Source organism: Pelophylax lessonae (genome assembly GCF_965119305.1).
Source record: "Pelophylax lessonae genome assembly, chromosome: 6".
NCBI classification, from domain to species: domain Eukaryota; kingdom Metazoa; phylum Chordata; class Amphibia; order Anura; family Ranidae; genus Pelophylax; species Pelophylax lessonae.
This window is the reverse complement of record NC_138773.1, coordinates 76,374,742-76,382,487: the sequence shown is the minus strand read 5'-3', so window position 1 is coordinate 76,382,487 and position 7,746 is coordinate 76,374,742.

The window sequence follows — 7,746 nt, the reverse complement described above, 5'->3', positions numbered from 1 at the left end:
GACCCTAAAGAATAAAATGTAGATCATTGCAATACTTTATATCACACCGTATTTGCCCAGCAGTCTTACAAGCACAATTTAAAAAAAAAAAAACAACAACACTTTTTTGAATTAAAAAAATAAGAAAACAGTAAAGTTAAAACCCAGCTATAATGTGAAAAGATAATGTTACGCCGAGTAAATTGATACCTAACATGTCATGCTTTAACCACTTATGGACCGGGCCTATTTCTGACACTTGATGTTTACAAGCTAAAATCATTTTTTTTTGCTAGAAAACTACTTAGAACCCCCAAACATTATACATTTTTTCTAGCAGAGACCCTAGACAGACAATAAAATGGAGATCGTTGCAATATTTTTTATTCCACTGTATTCGCGCAGCGGTGTTCCAAACACAATTTTTTTGGAAACGTTTCCTTTTTTTGAATTAAAAAATACGAAAACAGCAAATTTTTGGGGAAAAAATACATATCACTGCATTTAAAAACAACTAAACAGTAAAATAGCCCAATTTTTTTCTATAATATGAAAGATAATGTTACGCCGAGTAAATAGATACCTAACATGTCATGCTTCAAAATTGCACACGCTCGTGGAATGGCAACAAACATTGGTACTTAAAAATCCCCATTGGCGACACTTTAAAATTTTCTACAGGTTATCAGCTTAGAGTTACAGAAGAGGTCTCAAATTATTGCTCTCGTTCTAACGATTACGGCGATATCTCACGTGTGTGGTTTGAACACCGTTTACATAAGTGGGCTGGACTTGCGTATGCGTACGCTTCTGCGTGCGAGCTAACAGGGACAGGGCGCTTTAATTTTTTTTTCCCTATTTTATTTATTATTTTTTATTTTTACAGTTGTAGCACCCTACAGGTAGGTGCTAGGTAAAGGTATAGTGGGCCTTGTCTGCCTAACAGCGGGGCTGTGATTTAATAGTCAGGGTGTCATGGTTTCCAGGTGTGCCTGCTGAAGGGGGAGTCTCCCCATGGGCTCCTGTGAGAGGCTTCTCATAGGGCGGTGGAGGAAACCCAATCAGGGGACACATCCAGGCTTGTAACTACCCCAGAAGGCAGATTATGCTGCAAAGGATTCTGGAAGTGGGTATTAGTTTGGGGTTAGCACATGACACAATGTCTTTGGCGGGAGCAGAGTCCCAGGAGGGAGAGAACGGCTGTCTCCCCTCCTGTCTGAGGAAAAGGATCTCGGGGTGCTGCCTGAAGATCCAGAAAGTGCTGAGCTAAGCTGAGGGGATCCGGTGTGCTGAGAACCTGCGGAGAGTCAGAGGGGTCCAGTCCCAGGAAAGCCTACACAGGTCATGAGTACTGAGGATTGCCCCTTGGGGTCTGCCTGAAGTCAGAGGGGACCACTCCAGAAGAGGTTCAGGGATCCAGTGCCAGCTAGTGGTGAAAGGGGGTACCTAGGTTGAGGATCCTGAAGTGACAGAAGGGGTACATAGTCAGGGGACCCTGAAGAGCTTAAAGTGTAAAGGGGGCGCCTGTGGTTTGGGCCCTGAAGTGTCAGTGTATAGTGTGAAGTGTGCCAGTTGAGAGTTGCAGCAGTACAGGAAATTACAAGGAGTTTTCTCAGCCAGTGCAGAGCTGGAGGGAGCCATTCAGTGACTCTGAGCTATTGCAGTGTTACCAGTCAAGCAGTTCTACAGTCCTGGAACTTCTGGACTAAAGTCGAGGATCCAGCACAGTTTCAGTAATTACACAGTGTACAAGCGTCAGGAAGCGTTGGCTAACGTCGGCTGGCGTCAAGACAGTGCTAATAGGCATTTTTGACACAAAAGTCCCACAATTGTATCTAGTTGTGCCTAAAGGAGTATCCCACTCACTCACTTCTCCCATCCCTTTAAATACAATAAAACAACAAAACAAAGAAGCCGGAGTTGTCAATGTCTCAGTGCTCACACCCAGGGCCGCAGCTCACATGGGCTGGAGGGGTAACCGGTACCAATGGCAGACCCACATCAGGCCACAGGCCTGGAAAACCTGCTACACAGTATTTTTTTAAAAAAAATGTTTGTGATCATTTTTATTCCTATTACAAGGAATCCCTTGTAATAGAAAGAAGCATGACAGGACCTCTTTTTTGTAAGATCTGGGGTCAAAATGACCTCAAACCTCACAACTACACTAAAAAAGAAAAAAAAAGAAAAATTGCTGAAAAAAAATTGGCACTTTAAACCGGTAGCTAGGAGACGGTGTTTGACGTCGCTCTGGTCCTCCAAGACCATAGAGTCGAGTGGGGGCCATCTTGCCCTCACTTGACTTCCTGTCTGCGAGGAGCGTGGACCAGATCTTTTTCCCCGCTGCCGGCGTGTCCGGCCGCACCGTAAGGGTGATCCCGCTGTGAATCCGCCTCTGGGACCACCCTTATCTGAAAGAGGACCGCCCGCCGTTTAGAAAAAGACCGGGTTTTGGCAGCTATCTGCGGCCATAACTCCGGTATTTAGCGTCAAAGTACTGATGTAAATCATCAGCGCGCGGTCGGTAAGTGGTTAAAATTGCACACGTTCTTGGAATTGCGACAAACTTTGGTACTTAAAAATCTCCAAAAGCGATGCTTTAAACAAACATTTTTACAGGTTACCAGTTTAGAGTTACAGAGTTACATCCCTTGTAATAGAAATAAGCAGGACAGGTCCTCTTTAACCACTTAAGCCCCGGAAGATTTTACCCCCTTCCTGACCAGGGGGTATTTTGCGATTCGGCACTGCGTGACTTTAACGGACAATTGCGCGGTCGTGCGACGCTGTATCTAAACTAATTTGGCGTCCTTTTTTTCCCACAAACAGAGATTTCTTTTGGTGGTATTTGATCACCTGTGCGATTTTTTGATCACGCGCTATAAACAAAAAAAGAGCGTAAATTTTGCAAAAATAGCAATATTTTTCACATTTTTTTATATGAAATTCCCCCCCAAAAAAATGTAAAAATCTAAATTTTTTAACATTTTTGGCCAATTTGTTTTATGCTACCTATGTTTGGTACAAAAAATCGCAAAAAGCATATTTTGATTGGTTTGCGCAAAAGTTATCGCGTTTACTAACAAAGGGAAAGATTTTTGTAATTTTTGTTGTTTTTTTTTTTAACGCGTAATGGCGGCGATCTGCGATTTATTTTGCAGTACTGCGACATTGCGGCGGACAGATCGGACCCTTGACTGACATTTTTGACACTTTTGGGGTTACCAGTGACATTTCTACAGTAATCAGTGCTATATATATGCACTGTTACTGTAAAAATACACTGGCAGTGAAGGGGTTAACTTTTTTGAAAGGGAGGGGCTATGTGTGTCCCTAGGGGCGTGCTTTCTACTGTGATTGGCTTTGGCTTCAGATGTATTGAGAGTGATCATCGGGTCCGCCGGTCACACGCGCGGGGGGGTCCGTGACCACGCGGGAGCGGGAGCGCGCCTCCGGGGGCGCGCGCTCGCTCCCTAGACCCTCACAAGCTAGTGACGTAGCCCTACGTCACTTTGCCTGTGAGGGGCTGACTGCCGACGTAGATCGGCGTTAGGCAGTCGGCAAGTGGTTAATGTGAGATCTGGGGTCATAAAGACCTCAGATATAACATTTACACTTAAAAGCAAAATCAAATAAAAAGTTTATTAAAAAAAAAAAAAATTGGCCCTTTAACCACTTAAGCCCCGGAGGATTTGGCTGCTCAAAGACCAGGCCCTATTTTGCGATTCGGCACTGCGTGACTTTAACAGACAATTGCGCGGTCGTGCGGCACTGTACCCAAATGAAATTGATGTCCTTTTTTCTCACAAACAGAGCTTTCTTTTGGTGGTATTTGATCACCTGTGCAATTTTTATTTTTTGCGCTATAAACAAAAAAAAGCGACAATTTTGAAAAAAATAACAATATTTTTCACATTTTTTTATATGAAATTCTCAAAAAAAAATGTAAAAATCAAAATGTTTTAACATTTTAGGCCAATTTGTTTTCTGCTACATAGTTTTGGTAAAAAAAAAAAAATCACAATAAGCATATTTTGATTGGTTTGCGCAAAAAAGTTATTGCATTTGCACTACGGGAAAGATTTATGTCATTTTTATTGTTTTTTTTTTTAAACTAGTAATGGCGGCGATCTGCGTTTTTTTTTGCGGGACTGCGACATTGCGGCGGACAGATCGGACCTCTGACTGACATTTTTGACACTTTTGGGAGTACCAGTGACATTACTACAGTAATCAGTGCTATACATATGCACTGTTACTGTAAAAATGACACTGGCAGGGAAGGGGTTAACTTTATTGGTGATCAGTGGGTTAAATGTATCCCTAGGGGCGTGATTCTAACTGTGGGGGGTGTGGCTTGTGATGTAACCACAGAGACATACGATCCTACATAGCAGGATCGTATAGTCTCTGCACTTACATCAGGGAAAATGACAGACGGCTGTGTTTACATCAGCCGTCTGCCTTTCTCCCTCTCCTGCGGGAGATCGCGAGGGACATCGGAGCCGCCGGTCACAGGCGCGTGGATCCCTGTGAACGAGCGGGGGCAGGAGCGTGCCTCCGGCGGTGCGCGCTCGCCTCCTAGAGGCTCCTGGGCGAGCGACGTAGTACTACGTCGCTTTCGCCCAGGAGCGGCTGACTGCCGCAGTAAATGTACTTGCGGCGGTCGGCAAGTGGTTAAGGAAGTTGGGTGGAAATGATGTTTGATGTCACTCCAGTCCTCCAACGGCTTAGAGACGACCGAGAAGCGGCGGGAGGGGGGTGGACACCTCTCCTGCCTCCCATAAAAGGGATCCTGTGCCGAATCCGCAGCTGGGACCACTTTAATGTTAAAGCGGACCGCCTGCTGTGTAAAAAAATACCAGGGATATGGCAGTTATCTGCTGCCTAAACCCCGGTATTTAACGGCAAAGTAGCGATGTAAAAACACAGCGGGCAGCCTGGAAGTGGTTAAGAAAAAATGTCAGTTATTTTTTTTCTGAGTATAAGAAGATTTAAAAAAAAAAAAAAATCAATTCTCTAAGTGTTTTGCATTTGTATACTGAGTGTACAGCCGGAATTAAAAAAGCTAACAAAGAAAAAAACATCAGTTTTTTTCTTGCTGAGTACCAGGAGATTAAAAAAAAAAAACAAGAAAAAACAAACTTCTGCTAGCGTATTGGATCTGTATACTGAGTGTACAGGCAGAATTTACTAAGCTAACAAACCAGGACAGGTTCCTTTATAACAAAATGTCAGTTACTTTTTGCTGAGTACAAGGAAATTTAAAAAAAAAAAATCCATTCTCTAAGTGTATTGCATCTGTATACTGAGTGTACAGCCAGAATTAAAAAAAGCCAACAAAGAAAAAACATCCGTTTTTTTCTTGCTGAGTACCAGATTAAAAAAAAAATTTAAAAAACCGAACTTCTGCTAGCGTATTGGATCTGTATACTGAGTGTACCGGCAGAACTCACAAAGCTCACAAACAAGGACAGGGTCCCTTTAAGAAAAAAAAAAGTCAGTTATTTTTTGCTGAGTCATGGCTGGGAGGAGCCATGGCTGGGAGGAGTCATGGCTGGGCGGAGCCATGGCTGGGAGCAGCCTATATAAGGAGGTGGCGGGAAAGATCCTGGCAGAAACAGAGCGCTCACTGTACCTGTACAGACCTGTTTCTACTCTGGCGGTTGTGTTATTGCAATTCCATTCTAGCAATTTCCTTCACATTGATTTCTTTGCGATTTCATTGTGACACCCTCAGAGCGTTCATTATTCTACATAATGAAGTTATTTCAGCGCAAACGACCTGTTTATCATATGAACACCAATGATATACAGACACATATGGAAGGGGAGATCATTGAACAGCTGGCAGATCCCCCAACCAAGATGCCCACAAAACTGAAGAGTTTTCGGGCTTTCCTACGCGGCTGCATTAGAGCGGCTGCTGGATGTTTTTACGGATTTGGACCAGATCAGACAGAAGACTCTATGGGTAAGTATTGTGAATATTTATAGATACATGGCGGCTGAAACCCTTTCATGTTATCCTTTTTTCTCATGTATGACGGGTCACATTCAGGCAGAATTCACAAAGCTAACAAACCAAGACAGGGTCCCTTTGAGAAAAAATGTCAGTTATTTTTTGCTGAGTACAAGGAGATTTAAAAAAAAAATGCTGTTATTGTATAAGATCTGCATACGGATTGTACAGGCAGAATTAAAAAAGCTAACAAACCAGGACAGGTTCCTTTATAACAAAATGTCAGTTACTTTTTGCTGAGTACAAGATTTAAAAAAAAAAAATCCATTCTCTAAGTGTATTGCATCTGTATACTGAGTGTACAGCCAGAATTAAAAAAAGCTAACAAAGAAAAAACATTCGTTTTTTTTCTTGCTGAGTACCGGGAAATTAAAAAAAAAAACGAACTTCTGCTAGCGTATTGGATCTGTATACTGAGTGTACAGGCAGAACTCACAAAGCTCACAAACAAGGACAGGGTCCCTTTAAGAAAAAAAAATGTCAGTTATTTTTTGCTGAGTCATGGCTGGGAGGAGCCATGGCTGGGAGGAGCCTGGGAGCAGCCTTTATAAGGCAGCGGCGGGAAAGATCCTGGCAGAAACAGAGCGCTCACTGTACCTGTACAGACCTGTTTCTACTCTGGCGGTTGTGTTATTGCAATTCCATTCTAGCAATTTCCTTCACATTGATTTCTTTGTGATTTCATTGTGACACCCTCAGAGCGTTCATTATTCTACATAATGAAGTTATTTCAGCGCAAACGACCTGTTTATCATATGAACACCAATGATATACAGACACATATGGAAGGGGAGATCATTGAACAGCTGGCAGATCCCCCAACCAAGATGCCCACAAAACTGAAGAGTTTTCGGGCTTTCCTACGCGGCTGCATTAGAGCGGCTGCTGGATGTTTTTATGGATTTGGACCAAATCAGACAGAAGACTCTTTGGGTAAGTATTGTGAATATTTATAGATACATGGCGGCTGAAACCCTTTCATGGTATTCTTTGTTCTCATGTATAACGGGTCACATTCAGGCAGAATTCACAAAGCTAACAAACCAAGACAGGGTCCCTTTGAGAAAAAATGTCAGTTATTTTTTACTGAGTACAAGGAGATTTAAAAAAAAAAAAAAAATGCTGTTATTGTATAAGATCTGTATACGGAGTGTACAGGCAGAATTTACAAAGCTAACAAACCAGGACAGGTTCCTTTATAAAATGTCAGTTTTTTTTTTTTTTTTTTAATCTCCTTGTATTTAGCAAAAAATAACTGACATTTTGTTATAAAGGAACCTGTCCTGATTTGTTAGCTTTGTAAATTCTGCCTGTACACTCCGTATACAGATCTTATACAATAACAGCATTTTTTTTTTTTTAAATCTCCTTGTACTCAGCAAAAAATGAGAGAAAGAAAATGTTCTTTAACGGTACTGGATCTGTATACTGAGTGTACAAAAAGACAGAAAACAATCAGCGCAGACAGATGAACCTAAAGACTAAAACTGCAAGCTGGACACCAAAGATAAATGACTCTTATCTCATACAGAACCATTAATATATATAGTGCAGCGCAATCAGCAGATCATATTATGAGGGAATAGTCCATAATAAAAGCCAGAAGTCCCAGAACAGTCCATATGGTGCAGGAAAAATGGAAACAGATCGATCCCCTCCCCCTGTGATTACACCGCGCTCACCTGAAATATAAAAATCAGCGCTTTCCCTGAAAGGGTTAAACACCAGAGGTCGACTCCTCACCC